The 20,139-nt window shown below is 46.6% G+C and overlaps 1 pseudogene; it reads left to right on the plus strand.

Moving 5' to 3' along the window:
* Positions 1-499: 499 nt before the first annotated feature.
* On the plus strand, positions 500-7,087 carry LOC116823104 (olfactory receptor 6B1-like; annotated as a pseudogene).
* Positions 7,088-20,139: the final 13,052 nt, after the last annotated feature.

Consider the following 20,139-nt stretch of genomic DNA (forward strand, 5'->3'; position numbering starts at 1 on the left):
CCAAACATGAGCCAACAAGACAAAGGTCAACAAGCTCTTTGAGATCTCCAAGTAATCATGGTGTTCAGTTCAACACCCTGACAGCTACCTCCTCATATTTATCATCAACCAGTCGATGCTGATGTTGAAAAGTTGGTGGAGAGAGAATGGAATGTGGTCAAACCCTCATGGAGATAGGAAATCTCCCATGCCAACCAGTAATCCAATGCTCTTCAGCCTTCCTCAGTGCTCACGTTCCACTGTTGTACCACAGAGCTGGTGTCACCTCAGTTCTACAGATCTGCAGCTGTGCAGAAAGTTGGATGTCATTATGTCCCTACAGATGTCACTGAAAGACCTTAAATGTGGTGGCACCTGCTGCCGTACTAGTGTCCACATCATCTTAGCATCCTCCAGCCTTGTCCATGAATGTGCTCAAGGATTTGAGAGTTGCCACCTGCCTTATGTCCCGCTCAGACAGTTTAATACTGAGCTGCTTGTAATCTGGAGCTGGATGTTAATGGCCTACAACTTTGTTTTCTCCAAATTAAAGACCAGATCAATGCATGCTGCCTCTTTTTTCAACCAGATCAGCTGTCTGCTGCAGCAACTCACCAACATGAGCCAACAAGACAAAGTCAACAGCATCTTTGAGATCTCCAAGAATCATGGTGTCCAGTTCAACACCCCTGACAGCTGCCTCCTCATATTTATCCATCAACTATGTTCAAAAGTGATGGGGAGAGAATGCAATGTGGCCTAACTCCCATGGAGATAGGAAACCCCATGCCATATACCAGCCATTGACTCTAACACAGCTTTCTGTTCCATTATAGAGCTTTCCAGGGGCGCCAAGTCACTGCCTCATCAGACTCCAGAAACTTGCCTGATTCGCTGAATCAAACGGTTTACGGAAGTCTATAAAAAGTGCTGAGTATGGCTGATTAAATTCAGCCATCTTTTCATATGGATGTCTCAAAGGGTAAAGATCTGGTCAACGATGGAATGACCAGGTGTAAAGTCATATTGATGATCCTGATCTTTGCCATGAAATGCATCTTTGATTTGAGACATTGACACAGAAGTGAAGACTTTGCTTGGGATTGACAGTGGCGTAATACCTCAATGTCATTGCTATATTCAGCCTTATCATGCTTTTCGGACAGAGGCAGAATACGCCCTGTGACGCTGGCAGACCAAGTGCCAGCTCATGCCAAGGCCCCTGGCCTCACTGAATACTGAGAATATACAGCTGGAAACCAGTCTGACTCACCTGTGTGTTGATATTGTTAAAAGAAATATAAGATTTATAAAAATGTTTAGACTTCACAGAATGTTTGTAAGGTGCTGCCAGCATTAATCTCACTTATAATGTCTGTATCGCATGTTTTAAGGTAATATTTAGTGTTTGCTTTGAAACTGGAAACCTCCCTCCCCAGTCAGAAGAGAATCAATAGCAAGTGTGAAATATTATCTCCAGTCCAACAAAAGCAAGCCCATAGATACCAGAAGAACCATCGTGGAACATCAGAGGATAAAACACTGTGATAATTTTCCATACACACACACACTCCACCCTAATGCCATGATGAGGCCTCATCCCATTAGCTTGAGAGAAGGGAATAAAAAATCCCAGACAAGAAGAAACTGTAAGTCTGTGCCACTTGGCCTTTGGGAAAGCAAGATTTCTAAAACATAAGCAAGGGATCCCCAGCTTCTTAGCTGGGATTAGCCCTAAAGGACACACAGAGTTTGTATATTACAGCAGATTCTATCATCTTTTGAAACCTAAGACTGTAAATCATTTGTGTGTGTGTTTACCAGTGTTAACCTTTGTAAATAACTCCCTTGTTTCTTTTTCTTAGCTAATAAATCTTTAGATAGTTTACTATAGGATTGGCTACAAGCATCATCTTTTTGTGTAGGATCTAAAGTGCAATTGACCTGGGGTAAGTGACTGGTCCTTTGGGACTGGGAATAACCTAAATATTGTGATTTTTGATGTAAGGAGCTATCTATTACAAAGGCAGCCTTACTTGGTGGCAAGACAGACTGGAGTGCCCAAGGGAACGGCCTGTGACTCCATGTTAAGGCTGTTGTAGTTCTTGCAGAGTTCCCACTTGATACTTAGTTGGTGAAATCCAAGTCTAGAACTCACAGCCAATGTGCAGGTTGTGACCTGATTCTGGACAGTCTGCCCTAAGGTTAGTACCTGTGCTCTTCAGCCACTCCAGACAGCCTGACAGCCCTCTTCTCCAGTCATTGGGGATGGCATGAGTGACCCAGGTGCTATTGAAAAGCCTGTGCTGCCATAGTATGACAATACTCTCCCCTGTCTTCAGCAACTCAGGGGCTGAAAAGGGTGTGAAGTGACTGTTACACTTTAAAAGTGTGGTATTCTGTTAGGGGAGTAGGATCAGTGTTTGAACATAGGGTTAGGGCAGGGAGCACCTTCCCATTGCACTGACACGGTAGAGAGAGAGTGCATGGTGTGGGTATTTTAGGATATTGCACAAATAGGGCAGAATTAAGGTTGTGTGGGCATTTATCTTCTCTTTGTATTTCCTGGTTCTCAGAAGTCAGAGTTTTGCTGAACTCAGCCTTTGGGAAGGGTTCAAGTTATCACTGGGCAACTTAACTCTGTATTAACAAAGGGTTTTTGTGACATTTTATTTCCTAGTTTTAAACAGAAGGAGCAATGTTTGCTAGTGGGAGTTACTGGCCGTTTAGACAACTTTCATTCTCACATAGGTTGCAGTTGATGTGCTACTGTGACTCGGTAATAATCAAAAGAGCTAGTTTTTATAATGTGCTTTTCATCAGCAGCTCTCCATGAGCTTGCCATCATTATCCCCATTTTACAGATGGGAAACTAAGGCATAAAGTGGTGATGTGACTTGCCCCATGGTCATTCAACAAGCCAGTGTCAGAGCTGGGAATAGTCCCAATCCAGTGGCTTCTCCACCGCGCCACACAATTTCTCTGTGAATCCACAGTGCTCCTCCCCACTCCTCTGCATGTTTTGTTATAGTTTCCTTCTTGTCCTACCCTCAGGGCACGTGGAGAACAATGGATCATCATCCTCTTTCTAACAACCTGGTATATCTCTGAAGACTATTACCACATCTCCCCTCACCCTTCTCTTCTCCACACTAAACAAGCCCAATTCTTTCTACCTTTCCTCACAGGTCAGGTTTTCTAAACCTCTTTATCATTTTTGTTGCTCTCCTGTGCACTGTGTCTAATTTTTCCCCATCCCTCTTAAAGTGTGGTGCCCAGAACTGGACACACTACTCCAGCTGAGGCCTCACCAGTGCCGAGTAAAGCAGAACAATTACCTCCCAGGTCTTACATACAACACACCTGTTAACTCACCTTGGAATGGGAAAGCTAGTACCCAGATTGTCAGCAAAGAATAACTTCTATTGGCCAAATCCAAAGGAACTCATTCTTCTCTAACTCAGGCCATGTCTACAGACAAAAATAAGTCGACCTAACTTACGCCAGCAGACAGTTGCCGCAGTAATTACATCTCTCATGCGTGTCTGCACTTTGCTCCTTGTGTCGGCTGTGCGTGACCTCACCAGGAGCACTCATGCAGATTGCACTGACAATGTGAGGCATCGTGGGAAGGCTCCTGAAAGCCAGTAAAAGTCAACGTTAGCAATGCAGAGTCTACATTGACACTAACTACATGAAATTTACCTCTATGCCGCTCGTGGAGGTGGGGTTAAGTCGACATAGTGGGGCAGTTACATCAATGGGAGCGAAATTTAAGTGTAAACGCTTCCATAGTTAGGTCGACATAAGATGTCTTGAGTCAGCCTAACTCTGTAGTGTTGACCAGGCCTCAATAGTCAATGTCCTTGATGTTTACACTGTCTTAACAAGCACCATAGCATTGAATTCCCTCCTGAGGGCACTTTCAAAGCAGGGATCATTAGCAGCAGCCTCAGTGGAGATCCCAAGAGCTGCCTGAGCCAACGTGAGGCTGCTTTCCCCAATAAAACCTAGAAAGCTCCAGAGCAGGAGGCATGGAAGCCCCTTGTAATATACACGGGTGTGTGCATCAGGCAAGCAATCAAGAGCCGGCCCAGTGCAGCAGTGCAAGGTAGGTGTCCTGGCAGAGGGAATAAGGGCTTGTCTCTATGGGGCAGTGGTGCACCACAGCAGGGTGTTAATCCTAAAGTGCCCCAATGTGTTGTGCACAAAGGAACTTTCTGTGGGCACCAGCAAGAGTCTACACAAGCCAGTTCATGTGCCAGACGTTGGTGCCCTTTAGAAATCCCATTGCTCTTGAGAGCACTACCCCACCCGGTAGACACTGAGAGCAGGAGACAGAGGGGAGCAGCATGGAAATGGAAACCAGATCCCCACACGCACTCAGCATCGACGCTCAGGTTGCAACTTCTAGCTGAGGATTAAAGGTAAATCTGAACCTTTCTGGGGTTTGTCCACCCAGGGAGTCAGTGCGTGGCAAGTTGGAGTGGAAATCTACAATATTGTTGGTTGCTGTGTACTAAGGGGCCGTGTGGATCCAGCTATCACACACTAAAAGTCCCCTAGTGGATTTTGCCCTAGTGCTGTTTGAAATGAGGGTAGGTCAATATGCACCAGGGAATGTTTCGTGTATTGGAGCAGGGTCCACACAGCGTGTTAGTATGTGGCAGGCTAGTGCTCTTGAGATTCACACCCAGCTCACCATGATCTAACTCTCCCCTTAGACAAGTCCTTGGTCAGATCCTGGGAATTTCATGTAAGGAGGAAATGGTGCGGTAGTGGGAAGGAGCACAGCCGGAGCTGTCTCTCAGGCACACACCATAGCTGTGCATATCCTGCTCCCTCTACTTCCTATTCTGCCTTGATATGTCTCATCCCTTACCCCTAACAGGACGGAACTGCAACACTGCAGAGAGTGACTGGGAGCAATCAGTTCCAGCTGTTCCTTTGTACTCAGGATGCTGCACAAAATCCAGACTCAGACACCCTCACTTTTCAGGGGGCTGCAGAGTGCGGCTGGGGTAGAGGGTGTCTCAGGGTTCCAAGGAGGAGAGGAAAGGGAGAGGAGTCTGTATGTGCCTGCTTGGGGCATTCCCTTTGTGCACGGGGCAGGGCACTGGGCGGAGGGAGTTTCCCAGCTGCTAGTCAAGGTCCTGCTCTCAGTGTATCAGGCATTAGCTGAGGAGAGCATGTCACACCCTGCTCTGCTGGTGCTGACATGCAGGCTCCTGAGCTGCACCTGCTGACTCAGAGCTGGGAGAGAGAGAAAGAGCGTCTCTTCTTTTCCCATGTAATGCTCAGATACTCCAATTTTGCTCAGGTCTGTAACCAGCACACTTCCATTGTTCTGGTATTGGAATATTCACTGGTGAAGGCTGATTAAGGACCTTAGACCATGCAGCGTACTACTAGGAAAACAACTGAACTACAAAGCGTCTGTCTGTCTGACTGTCTGTCTGTTTACTCAGAATTTACAGCTCCTGGTTCTGACCTCACCTGGGCAGCTGTAAAATGGGAGATCTCCGGCAGAAGTGAATATTGCAAAAAACAGTTTGGGAGATCAGAATTAGACCTCAGATTTATTCATGTGAGGAAAGGCTGTGAGATCGTTCTTGTTAAAGTCATTCTTTTACTCTCTCTTACCACTGCTGACCATTTTTAGTGTGGGCTAAAACTTGCCAGTGGCTAGTGTGCTTTGAGGAACAGCAGATTTTTTGTGGCTCTGCATAGCTTGAATTAGGTCCTGATTCAGCAAAGCCCTCAGGATTTTTTTAAAGCTATTTAGGGTGCTAGCTCAGTGTTGCAACAACACCCAACTGATTGAGGAGCCCAATTCCATTTTCAAAGGGATTTAGGCATGGAGGAGTCTAAATCCCATTGGCTGTCAATAGACTGTAGAGTCCTCATTGCCAAAATCTGGGAAAAAATGAGATTTAGGCTTGGGCATTGTGATGCTGTGTGCTGCAGCACCTAAATAACTTTAAAAATTTGGTCTTAAGGCACATTGCTTGCCTAAGTATTTTGAAAATCCCACTAGGTGCCTATCTGCAACTTTGGTGCCTAAATGTCTCTGGATATCTGTCCTTCTGCACTTGCTTAAGTTGATGGGAGTGTTTCTGCTTTGAAAGTACTGTCCTTGAGTTTTAGTATTTTTCTTTGTACCTAGATGAACCTCACATAGACAAAGCAGAAGAGGACAATCGAACGATCATCACAGAATTCATCCTCCTGGATTCGGGAATCTCCCTGAACTGCAGATCCTTACTCTTCCTGGTTTTCCTGGTGATCTACATTGTGACCATGTCTGGGAACATCCTCATCATTGCGCTAATTGTGGCACTGATCAGCACCTTCACACTCCCATGTACTTCTTCCTGGGGAACTTGTCCTGCCTGGAGACCTGCTACACATCCACCATCCTGCCCAGGTTACTGGTCAGTCTCCTGACTGGAGACAGAACCATTTCTGTCAGTGGCTGTTTTGCACAGTTTTATTGCTTTGGTTCTCTGGTAATACAGAATGTTATCTCCTAGCAGCAATGTCTTATGATCGGTATTTAGCATATGCAAACCCCTGCGTTATGCATCCCTGATGAATGGCAAGTTGTGCCTCCAGCTTGCAGCGGGGTCTTGGATAAGTGGTTTTCTAACTTGTGTAATAATGATGTGTTTTATGTCACAATTAACATTCTGTGGCCCCAGTGAAATTGACCATTTCTTTTGTGATTTTTCTCCAATGCTAAAACTCTCCTGCAGTGACACCAGCATGATCACACTTGTTAGTTTCATACTCGCCTCCCTAGACCAGCCTTGCCCATTTCTATTAACTGTGACATCCTATGTTTGTATCATTGCTACTATCCTGAGAATCCCTTCCACCACCGGGAGGCAAAAGGCCTTTTCCACCTGCTCCTCTCACCTCATTGTGGTTACACTTTTCTATGGGACCCTAATGACTGTGTATCTGCTACCAAAAAACCAATACACTGAAAGCCCTGAACAAAGTCTTCTCTGTCTTCTACACAGTCCTGACTCCCATGCTCAACCCCCTCATCTACAGCCTGCGAAACAAAGAGGTGAAGGAGGCCCTGAGAAAAGTCATCCGTTAATATATGTTGCTCAAATCAATTCAGATGGAGTCACTGATCTGTGAAGGAATCCATCCAGCTTAACGAGCAAGAAAGTTTACATCTAGTAGGGTCCAAGCTCACTACAATGGGAACTGCTCCGGGGACCGTAAGGACATGCTACACTTGGGTTGATGACATTCCATTTGTGGCTAAAGCTGATACTTGCTACTGCCTTAATTGGAAACCTGACTGTCTTGCGCTCTACACTCCACATGTTGACATTTGAGATTTCGGATACATGTTTCATCTTTTTCTCTGCTCTCTCTGAATTGGGAAAATACCACATTCTACTTGGCACTGGCCTCAGATACCTGTGGGTGGAATTAGTTGGTTCAAACATTTTCTCTCTCCCTGATGTCCTGGATTCCGAAAAGCTCCATAACTTTATATCTGGGAAGATTGTACAGGTCTTCCCATTTGTTGTACTGTGTGTCATCTTGCAGTTGGTAAAAAGGGGTGTAAGCGTGTGCCTATAGTGCAATGTAAGCCTAGGGTGTGTGGGACTTGAACCTGTAGGCTCAGTGAGTGTAAACCTAGGCTTGAGCGTCCACACTGAATATTAACACTAGGTTTAGAATTTCTGGATCTGGGCCTCACACCAGTGCTCAGGCATCTATGCTCCACTATGCAGACTTACGTCAAACTAGCCTTTGCCAGGTCTTTCAGCTGGCTAAAGAGAGAGGCTCTCCACCCCCTAGGATACTTGAAAGAAACTAGAACGAAGGACAGTGACTGCAAGGGATGTGAGCGATTGCTGGACCTAGGCTAAAATGAGATTAGTCTGTAAAAGGGAGCATTCTGGAACTGGTCAGTATCTTATCTGTATTCAGTTTGATTAGACATAGATTTTCAGATTTTTTTTATTTTGCTTGGTGACTTACTTTGTTCTGTCTGTTACTAGTTGAACCACTTAAATCCTACTCCTACTATTGAATAAAATCACTTTTTACTTATTAATTAACTCAGAGTATGTATTAATACCTGGGGAGCAAAACAACTGTGCATATCTCTCTTCAGTGTTATAAAGGTGAACAGTGTATGAGTTTACCCTGCATAAGCTTTATACAGGGTTAAAATGATTTATTTGGGTTTAGACCCCATTGGAAGTTGGCATCTGTGAGCTGTTTCAGGTAAACTTTCAGCTTTGGGGCAAGTAATTTCAGACTCTGAGTCTTTGTTGGAGCAGACGGGAATGTCTGGTTCAGCAAGACAGATGATGGAGTCCTGAGCTGTCAGGGAAAGCAGAGGGAAGTAGTCTGGGAACTCAGGTTGCAGCTCCAGGGGGGTTTCTGTGATCCAACCCATCACAGTCAGCATTTGAAGTACTTGTCTTGCTTGTGCTTTCACTCCTCTCCTGTTTCACGCAATGCGCAGAACTTCCATGATTCGCTGGTGGACGTTTCGGGGGCATTTTTTGACCTTCAGAAGAAAGCACCTGTTGGAGGAGGAGGAGGATGATAGAGACCTGGCAGACTCAAACAGGTTGATACTGCTCATAGCTCTTGGGAGAGCTGCTGATGCCCCCTTTGTAGACCGGTGATTCTGCAGCAGAGCCATGAGCACAAACTGGTGGGATCCCATCGTCATGCAGACATAGGGTGACCAGAACTTGCTCATGAAGAAAGTTAAATTTCCGGAGCCTTCTTAACAGCTTGCCCAGACCCTTCAGCACCATGACACATACGCAAGGAAAGCCATTCCTGTTCAAAAGTACCCCAGAGTCCAACGGGTCTACTGCTTACCAGTTTGGGGTTGGAAAGTCAACTGGAAGGCGAAGCAGTGGCTGAGGTTTCTGAGGTAGTCAGGTGTGTGGTTTATCCAAAGGTGGGGGCCTAAACAATATCCCCTTAGTAAGTGCTCGCTTGGAGAGAATGGGGTTTCCCCCCTGCACTGGGTCCATGATTGTATGTGTTCAAGGAGCCAGAGTACAGACACTGCAAAAGGTACTACTCCATGGGTGTGCAGGCCCTTGGGGACCACAGAGGCAAAGTTATGGACGCCAACATGGGCTGCCCTGGAAAAGTTCATGATGCCAGGTTTTTCCATCAGTTGGCCATCTACCTTCATGGACAGGCCGGAATACTATTCCAAATGACAATGTCATAAATGGAATAACTGTTTCCATGGTTATTCTAGGGGATCCCATGTACCCCCTTTTGCCTGGGCATATGAAAACGTATCCTGATCAGGGGCCATGGCAAAAGAAAGCTTAATTATATTCCCCGCAGGTGTAGAATGGTGGTTGAATGTGCGTTTGTCAGATTGAAATCCTCAAGCCTAAGTGTGAGTTTGGGCTTACATTGCAGTGTAGACACTCCCTACGACCCAGTGCATCAGCACCAAAACAGATTAGTGGCTATCAGAATAAAACAAATGATGTGAATGGTTTCAGTTGACACAACCTCTTTGCTACAGCAACAATAACAACAAAATCAATGTCAAACAAAAAAGCAGCAAGTAGGCATGGAGGAAATGCTACTCATGACACATGCCAGCTCCTTTCACCCTGAAACACATTGGGTAAAATTTCCAAAAGTGTCTAGCTGACTTAGAAGCATAAATCTCATTGATTTTCTATGAGACAGAGATTCCCTCATCCTTAGGTCCTTCTGAAAGGGGAAACTCAAACTCTGAAGTCACTTACGTGCTTTTGAAAATTCTACCCATTGAATAGTACTTTAATCCTTATGTCTCTGATCCTGAAGGCATGACAGTTGTTGAGCAACTGAGGGTCGTCTACACGGCAGCAGAAAGTGAGCCTCAGGAATTTGGACTGAGTGGGCAGAAGGGTTTGGCTGAGTACGGATTGGTGTGTGAGAGAAGAGAGACAGAGAAAACACACAGAACAGAGAGAGGGAGCCTGAGGGAAAAAAACAAGGAAGGCAAACGTAGCCCAGTGCAAGCCTTGAAAAAGTGACTGTTTAGATCGAATGAGGTGGCTAACAAGACGTGGGGGGTAAGCAAAGAAACTTCTCTTTTTGCTCTTGGTTCCTCAGGCATTCAGAGAAGTCGGACTTTGTACATTCCTTGTTAATAAACGAGATTGGATCAAAGAAAATATCAGACTCCATCAATTTCTACTTCCAACTGGGACATCCCCATGGCTCCAAACTGTGACTAGCCATTCGGGTCAAAAACGAGTAACAATACACAGTTTCTACCTGGCATGGAGATACACATTCTGTTTGGGGAGGTTTGAATCCTAATACTCTCAGCATCTACTCAGAGTTGTCTTGTTTTTGCAGCAGAATAGCTGAGAGTGTGTGTGTGTTTGTGTCTCTGTCTGGTTCCTAGAGAAAAAACAACCTGCTGTTTAGAGTAATAGGTATTATCATCATTGCCTATGATAGCTCTGGTTATTCTTGTTAGCCATACAAATGTCCAGTCCCTCTTTGATGACTACAGTTTAATCAAACATCATGGAAAAAGGTATTCATTGGTTCAGAATTTGCCATCTTTTAATTTTATTGTATGTCCCTGTGACGTTTCTTGCAGTGCCTGGGATTCTGTAGCACCCACTGACACTTCCCCTTAGCATGGGGAAGCCAAGTGTGTGCCTGCCAGGGGTCAGTTGCCTGAATATTATTATGATTTTTGGTGTAAGGGACCATCTATAACAAAGGCAGGCATACTTGGGTGTTAAGATAGACTGGAGTGCCCAAGGGGACTCTCTGTGACTCCATGTTAAGGTGATTATAGTAAGGTGCAGCTCAAGGCACCAGCAAAGCAAGCACCTGCTTGGGGCAGCCCATTTGCAGAGGCGGCATGGGCTAACGGGGCTCTGGGAGCTGTAGTTCCTTGGTTAGCTCCCTTCCTATAGAGCCAGCCCTGGAGCAGGGAAAGAACTACATTTCCCAGCATTCCCTTGGCCACTACCAACTGGAAAGGAAGGAGGGCAGCTTGCTGTGAGTGGAGAGTTGCACTGTGAATGTTAGGGATGCCATATTTTAACATTAAAAAAACAGGACATTCCAGGGGGAGGGAAGCCCCACCCTTCTGCCATCCACTCCCTGCAGCTGCCTCCCACAAAAACCCCAACCCATCCATTACTTCATTTCTCCCAAATCAAATATACTGATCCACTGTAACTTGCTGTAGAAAAAGTAGGATCAAATTGAGCAAGAAATGCTTCCCAGTGGTTATTAGGACTGGAATTGCTATTTTCAACAGCCATCGCCTTTTTGTTTGTTTAAAAGGAAGATAGTGATACTGCATTGGCAAATTCCCCATAGAAAGAAAGAATGGAACAAAAGAATAAAAAAGGCACCTCAACTTTTCCTCATTTATGGAGGACAGTCTATAATATGCATCCAGATATCCTCCAATCACACAAGCGGAAAATTGTTCCATTTTACTGCAGCTCTGTAGCCAGATGGAAACCAATCCTGTCTGTGTTTTGTGCACATCCAAAATTCCTGCTGAATGACTTGCCTTGGGAACGAGTTACCAGTGACCCAGGGCTGCAGCGGAAGGAGGGGGCAGGTGTGGGAGGAGAGCACAGGGCTGGGGCGGCAGCGGGGTGGGGGGAGGGCACTGGTGAGAGGGAAAGGGGGAAGCCTAGCACTGGGGTGGCAGGGGGTGTATGGTGGGGGGAGAGCACAGCGCTGGGGCAGCAGGAGGCTGCAGGGAGGAAGCCCAGGGCTGGGACGGGGGGGCAGCCAAAATTTATTTTGCTTGGGGAGGCAAAAAACCTAGAGCTGGCCCTGCTGTAGTCCTTGAGGAGGTCCCACTTGACACGTGAAATGTAAGTCTAGAACTCACCGCCAATGAGCAGACTGTGACCTGGTTTTGAACAGTCTGCCCTGAGGTTGATCCCCATGCTGTTCAGCCACTCCAGACAGCCTGACAGCCCTTCTTCCCCCGTCATCCAGGATGGCATAAGTGAGCCAGGTAGTCTTGAAAAGCCTGTGCTGCCACAGTGCGACAATACTCTCCTCTGCCTTCAGCAACTCAGGGGCTGGAAAAGGGTGTGAAGTGGCCGTTACACTTTACAAGTGTGGTATTCTGTCGAGGGAGTAGGATCAGGGTTTGAACATAGGGACATGGCAGGAAGCGCTTGCCCACTGCAGTGACACAGCAGAGTGGGAGCGTGTGGTGTGAGTATTTTGGGGTATCGCACAAATAGGGCAGAGTTAAGGTTGTGTGGGCATTTACCTTCTCTCTCTTTTCCGGGTTCTCAGAAGTCAGAGTTTTACCGAACTCAGCCTTTGGGAAGGGCTCGAGCTATCACTGGGCACCTTAACTCTGCATTAACAAAGGGTTTTTTTGTGACCTTTTATTTCCTAGTTTATTAAACAGAAGGAGAAGTGTTTGTTGATGGGAGTTCCTGGCCATTTAGACAACTGTCGTTCTCCCCTAGGTTTGCAGTTGATGCGCTACTGTGGCTCGGTAATAATCAAAGGACCTAGTTTTTATATTGTACTTTTCATCAACAGAACTCCAAGAGCTTGAGATCATTATCCCCATTTTACAGATGGGATACTCAGGCACATGGTCATCCAACAGGCCAGTCACAGAGCTGAGAATAATCCCAATCCAGTGGCTTCTCCACTGGGCCACACAGTTGCTCTATGATTCCACAATGCTCCTTCCCACTCCTCTGCATGTTTTGTTATAGTATCCTTCTTGTCCTACCCTCGGTGCACGTGGAGAACAATGGTCATCATCCTCTTCTAACAACCTGATATGTCTCTGAAGACTGTTACCACATCCCCCCTCACCCTTCTCTTCTCCACACTAAACATGCCAATTTCTTTCTACCTTTCCTCATAAGGCAGGTTTTCTAAACCTCTTTATCATTTTTGTTGCTCTCCTGTGGACTGTGTCTAATTTTTTCCCATCCCTCTTAAAGTGCAGTGCCCAGAACTGGACACACTACTCCAGCTGATGTGTCACTAGTGCTGAGTAGAGCAGAACAATTACCACCCAGGTCATACATACAACACACCTGTTAATTCACCCTGGAATGGGCAAGCTAGCCCAGAAAAGAATAACTGCTATGGGCCAAATCCTAAGGAACTCATTCTTCTCTAACTCAGGCCATGTCTACACCTCAAAATTACGCCAGCAGACAGTCGCCACAGTAATTACATCGCTCTTGCGCGTCTGCTCTTTGCTCCTTGTGTCGGCAGTGCGTGACCTCACCAGGAGCACTCGTGCCAATTGCACTGACAGTTTGAGGCATTGTGGGAAAGCTCCTGAAAGCCAATAACATTCAACATAAGCAAAGCAGTGTCTACTTTGACACTAACTATATCAACCTTGACTCTAAGCCGCTCGTGGAGGTGGGTTTATTAAGTCGGCGTAGTGGGGCAGTTACATCAGCAGAAGTAAAATTTAAGTGTAAACGCTTCCACAGTTAGGTTGATGGAAGATGCCTTGCATCAGCCTAACTCTGTAGTAGAGACCAGACCTTAGTAGTCAATGGCCATGATGTTTACACTGTCTTAACAAGCACCATAGCATTGAATTCCCTCCTGAGGACACTTTCAAAGCAGGGATCATTAGCAGCAGCCTCAGAGGAGATCTCAAGAGCTGCCTGAGCCAATGTGAGGCTGTTTTCCCCAATAGACTCTAGAAGGCTCCAGAGCAGGAGGCGTGGAGGTCCCTTGTAATATACACAGGTATGTGCATCAGGCAAGAAATCAAGAGCCAGCCCACTGCTGCAGTGCAAGGTAGGTGTCTTGGCAGAGCGAATAAGGGCTTGTCCATATGGGTCAGTGATGCACCACAGAGGAGTGTTAATTATAAGTACCCCAGTGTGTTGTGCACAAAGGAACTTTCTGTGAGCGCCAGCAAGATTCTACATGAGCCAGTTCAGGTGCTGGATGTTGGTGCCCTTTAGAAATCCCATTGCTCTTGAGAGCACCTCCCCACCCTGTAGACAAACTCTAAGAGCAGGAGACACTGAGGGGAGCAGCAAGGAAGTGGAAATCAGATCCCCACACCCACTCAGCATCGACACAGAGGTCGCCGCTTCTTGCTGAGGATTAAAAGTAAATCTGAACCTTTCTGCGGTTAGACCATACAGGGAGTCAGTTTGTGGGAAGCTGGGGTGGAAATCTACAGTGCTGTAGGTTGCTGTGCAGCAAAGGGCCACGCAGACCCTGCTATCACACACTAAAAGTCCCCTAGTGGATTTTGTCCTAGTGCTGTTTGAAATGGGAGTAGGTCAATGCGCACTAGGGAATGTTTAGTGCACTGAAGTAGGGACCAAACAGCGTGTTAGTACGTGGCAGGTTAGTGCTCTGCAGATTCACATCCCAGCTTCCCACGATCTAACTCTCCCTTTAGACAAGCCCTTAGTGAGATCCTGGGGATCTCACATAGGGAGGAAATGGTGCAGTAGTGGGAAGGAGCACAGCCGGAGCTGTCTCCTAGGTGCACACCGTAGTTGTGCATATCCTGCTCCCTCTCACTTCCTATTCTGCCCTTGATATGTCTCATTCCCCCTCTCCCCTCCCAACACGGCTGAACTGCAACACTGCCGAGCGTGGCTGGGAGCATTGAGTTCCAGCTGTTCTGATGCACCTTCGATGCTGCACAAAATCCAGCCCCAAACACTCTAACTCTTCAGCTGGGCAGCAGAGTGCTCCTGGGGTAGAGGGTGTCTGAAGGTGCCAAGGAGGAGAGGAAAGGGAGAGGAGTCTGTATGTGCCTGCTTGGGGCATTCCATTTGTGCATGGGGCAGGACACTGGGCAGAGGGAGTTTCCCAGCTGCGCTGCTAGTCAAGGTCCTGCTCTCAGTGTCTCAGGCATTAGCAAGAGCATTAGCATGCTCACGCCCTGCTCTGTTGGTGCTGACATGCTGGGTCCTGACCTGCACCTGCTGTCTCAGACCTGGGGGAAGAGAGGAGAGAGCATCTCTTCTTTTCCCATTTACTGCATGGGGCTGGGAATGGAGCAGAGGGTGAGAAGAGAAGCAGATGCATGGATGGGCAGAGTTTAATGGGGCTGGGAATTTCAGGGGAGTCAGGTGATCAACTCCCCTCGATTTTTGAACAGTGTCTAATTTTCTTAGATTCCTTTGAATATCCCAGCCTCAGAAAAGACTCAGGGAGTTTCGCTGAAAGAGGCGATGAACAAGATGGGACGTGTGAGAGGTTAAGGACTAATGAATGGGATAGAGAAACTCCATCAGGTGCACCTATACATCAAGAGTGACCCAATCAACTTAACAGACAACACCTTTAGCACTCAGACATGAAACAATTTTCTCTTTACACAATGTATCGTTGTCTCCTGGAACTCACTGTCATAAGACATCATTGAGCAATTCAGGAAACTGAACAATGTGGCAAGCTATAGCTCTGGATAGATTTGGGTAGGGGGCTAACCTGGGATGTTGGACGCTTGGGGTCAATTCTCTGTTCTCCAGCAGGCTCCCTGGGGCCCTTTGGGGGACTTGTTTAGGGCAGATCTTAAAGGACTTGAGGCACCAAATGATGTAAATGGGCACCAAGTGGAATGCTGAAAAGCATCTAAGCAGGTTAGGCATCTAATAACCTTTGGCTTGAATGGAAGTGAGGCACTGAGCCTGATGAAGGACTTTGTAAAATCCCACTGGGCACTGCTCTGCATTTTTAGGTGCTATGTACCTTATAAAACTGCCTCTCTGGACTTCAGTTCTCTATCTGTACAATCTCACTGTGGTATTGTGAGGATAAATGCATTAAGGCAGTGGCCCCCGACCTTTTTGTGGCCAGTAACACATTCATGTTTTCAGATGAGTCTGATGGGGCACCAACAATTTTTCAAGGCTTATTTTGTATTTATGCATTAAATAATATGAAAAACATCATATTTAATATTCTTCCCTCTCTGGGTTGAACTAATACATAACTTTGTCTCTTATTTGAACCTCTCATTTTTGAGCAAAATGTTAAAAAAATAATAAATTGCAAAGCACTAGAAAACAGCAGTATCAGTGCAGGAAGAATACATACATATAGGGCCGGCACCAGGCACCAGTGGAGCAAGCAGGTACCTGGCAGGGGGCCCTGGAATCTCTCCCCTGATGGGCACTAGATGGGCCCCGGAGTTCTCTGTGCCTGGCAGGTGTGGGGCCTCAGCTTCTCTTCTTGCAGCTGGAGAGAAGCCGCGGCCCCGCACCTGCTGGGGACAGAGAGCACCGGCGCCCGCAGCCCTGGAGTTCTCTGTCTCCGTCAGGCACAGAGCTAGAAGAAGCCGCAGCCCTGCTCCTCCTGGAGACAGAGAGAAGCAGCGCCCACAACCCTGGAGTTTTCTGTCCCCAGCAACCACAGGGCCATGACTTCTTTCCCCTGCTGAGCACTAGGCGGGCGCACATAAATGTCCCAGCGGGCGCCATGGTGCCCGCAGGCACTGCGTTGGGTACCACTGCATTAAGGACAGTGAGGTGCTCAGATACTACGATGTTGCTCGGTCTGTAACCAGCACACTTCCATTGTTCTGGGTATTTGAGAATAGTCACTGAGTGAAGGCTCATTAAGGACCTTAGACCATGCAGTGTGCTACTAGGAAAACAATTGAACTACAAAAGCTCTATCTGTCTGTCTGACTACTCACAATCTACAGCTCCTGGCTCTGACCTTACCTGGGCAGCCGTGAAATAAGAGGATCTCCGGCAGAAGTTAATATTGCAAAAAACAGTTTGGGAGATCAGAATTAGACCTCATAGATTTATTCATGTGAGAAAAGGCTGTGAGATAGTTATTGTTAAAGCCATTCCTTTACTCTCTCTTACCTCTGCTGACCATTTTTAGTGTGGGCTAAAACTTGCCAGTGGCTAGCATCCTTTGAGCAACAGCAGATCCTTTGTGGCTATGCTGCTCCTCTGGTACTGTCTAATTTTTTCCCCATCTCTCTAAAGTGCGCGGCCGCGAACTAGACATACTACTCCAGCTGAGGCCTCACCAGATTGCCGAGTAGCTGAACATACTTCCCAGGTCTTACATACAACACACACTGTTTAACTCACCCGGAATGGGCAAGCCAGCCCAGACAGTCAACAAAGAATAACTTCTATGGCCAAATCCTAAGAACTCATTCTTCTCAACTCAGCCATACCTACACTACAAATTAAGTCGACATAACATTTACGCCGGCAGACAGTCACCACAGTAAATTACATTGCTCATGCGTGTCTGCATTTGCTCCTTGTGTCGGCGGTGCGTGACCTACCAGGAGCTCTTGTGCCGATTGCACTGACAGTGTGGGGCATTGGTGGGAAGCTCCTGAACACCAATGAAATTCCGACTAAGCAACGCAGTGTCTACATTGACATTAACTACAATCACTTGATCTACGCCGCTCGTGGAGTGGGGTTATTAAGTCAACATAGTGGGGCAGTTTATATAGCAGGAGTGAAATTAATTTTAAATGCTTCCATAGTTAGGTCGATGTAAGATGCATTGAGTCAGCTAACCTCTAGTGTAGACCAGCCTCAGTAGTCAAGTGGCTTGATGTTCACTGTCTTAACAAGCACATAGCATTGAATTCCCTTGAGGGCACTTTCAAAGCAGGGATCATTAGCAGGAGCTCAGTGGAGATCCAGATCTGCCTGAGCCAACGTGGGTCTGCTTCCGCTATAAACCAAAAGGCTCCGAGCAGGAGGCATGGAGGCCTTGTAACAATCAGGGTGTGTGTATCAAGCAAGAAGTCAAGAGCCGGCCAGGCGCAGTGGAGAGGTAGGTGTCTTGGCTGAGCAATAAGGCTTGTCCAGTGGGGTGATGGTGTACAATTATGGGTTTATTCTAAAGTACCTCAATGTGTTGGACACAAAGGAAGTTCATGGGCCGCAGCAAGAGTCTACACGAGCCAGTTCGCGGCCGAGCTTTGTGCTTTAGAATCCCATTGCGCTTGGTACACAACCTCACCTGTAGACAACGCTGAGAAAGGAGACAGAGGGAGCGCAGATTAAGAGTGATTTACCTTTAATCCTCAGCACAACACGAGGTGCGCCGCTTCTTGATGAGATTAAAGGTATAATCTGAACCTTCCTGGGGTTTTTCCACACAGGAGTCAGTGCATGACAAGCTGGTGGAATACTACAGTGCGGTAGTTGCGGTGCAGTAAGGAGCCATTGCAGACCTGCTATCACACACTAAAAGTCCCCTAGTGCATTTGCCCTAGTGCTGTTTGAAATGGGGTAGGTTCATGGCCACTGAGATGTTTAGTGCACTGAGCCGGTCCACACAGCGTTTAACGAGCAGGCTAGTGCTCTGCAGATTCACACCCCAGCTTCCCATGATCTAACTCCCTTTAGACAAGCCTGTGGTCAGATCCGGACCTTCCACTACCGGGAGGCAAAAGGCCTTTTCCACCTGCTCCTCTCACCTCATTGTGGTTACACTTTTCTATGGGACCTTAATGACTGTGTATCTGCTCCCAAAAACCAATACACTGAAAGCCCTGAACAAAGTGTTCTCTGTCTTCTACACAGTCCTGACTCCCTTGCTCAATCCCCTCATCTATAGCCTGCGAAACAAAGAGGTGAAGGAGGCCGTGAGAAAAGTCATCTGGTAATATATGTTGCTCAAATCAATTCAGAAAGAGTCACTGATCTGTGAAGGAATCTATCTGGCTAAACGAGCAAGAAAGTTTACATCTAGTAGGGCCCAAGCTCACACCAATGGGAATTGGTTTGCGGAATGTGAGGACGTGCTACGTTTTGGGTTGATGACATTCCCATCCGTGGCTAAAACGGATACTTGCTACTGCCTAAAAGGAGATTAGTCTGTAAAAGGGAGCATTCTGGAATTGGTGAGGATCTTATCTGTGTTCGGATGGATTAGATGTAGATTTGTGCCTCTTATTTTATTTTGCTTTATGACTTACTCTGTTCTATCTGTTACTACTTGGGACCACTTAAATCCTACTTTCTGTATTGAAAAAAATCACTTTTTACTTTTTAATTAACTCAGAGTATGTATAAATACCTGGTGGGCAAACAATTGTGCATATCTCTCTATCAGTGTTATAGAGGGCAAACAATGTATGAGTTTGTCCTGCATCAGCTTTATACAGGGTAAAACTGATTTATTTGGGTTTAGACCCCATTGGGAGTTGGGCATCTGAGTGCTAAAGGCAAGCACACTTCTGTTGGCTGCTTTCAGGTAAACCTGCAGCTTTGGGGCAAGTAATTTAGACCCTGGGTCTTTGTTGGAGAAGATGGGAATGTCTGGCTCAGCAAGACAGATGCTGGAGTCCTGAGCTGTCAGGGAAAGCAGAGGTAGAAGTAGTCTGGGAACTCAGGTTGCAGCTCCCAGAAGGGTTTCTTTGATCTAACCAATCATAGTCAACGTTTGAAGCTCTTGTCTTGCTTGTGCTTTCACTCCTGTTTCGGGCAATGGGCAGAGCTTTCATGAGCCGCTGGTGGAGATTTCGGGGGCATTTTGTGACCTGCAGAAGAAGGCACCTGTTGGAGGAGAATGAGGGTGAAACAGACCTGGCAGACTCAAACTGGCTGATATTGCTCATGGGTCTTGGGAAAGTCTCTGATGCCCCCTGTTGGGACCGGTGTTTCTGCAGCAGGGCCCCAAGCACAGACTGATGGGACCCCATTGTCATGCAGACTTGGGATGACCAGAATTTGCACCGGGACCATGATTGTATGTACACAAGGAGCCAGAGTACAGACACTGCAAAAGGTACTTTTCCATGGGTATGCAGGCCCTTGGTGACTACAGAGGCAAAGTTATGGATGCCAGAGTGGCCTTCCCTGGAAAAGTTCATCATGCCAAGGTTTTCTGTCAGTCAGGCGTCTACATTCATGGACAGCCTGGAACTCTATTCCAAATGACAATGTCATAAATGTAATTACTGTTCCCATGGTTATTCTAGGGGATCCCATGTGCCTTCTTTTGCTGGGCTATATGAAACCATATCCTGATCAGAGGCCATGTAAAAAGGAGGCTTAATTATCTTCTCAAAAGGTGTAGAACAGTAGTTGAATGTGTGTATGTCAGATTGAAATCCTTAAGCCTGAGTTTAGGCTAACATTTCAGTGTACACATTCCCTAAGACCCAGTGCGTCAGACCCAAAACAAATT

The sequence above is a fragment of the Chelonoidis abingdonii genome, chromosome 25, assembly GCF_003597395.2.
Source record: "Chelonoidis abingdonii isolate Lonesome George chromosome 25, CheloAbing_2.0, whole genome shotgun sequence".
NCBI classification, from domain to species: domain Eukaryota; kingdom Metazoa; phylum Chordata; order Testudines; family Testudinidae; genus Chelonoidis; species Chelonoidis abingdonii.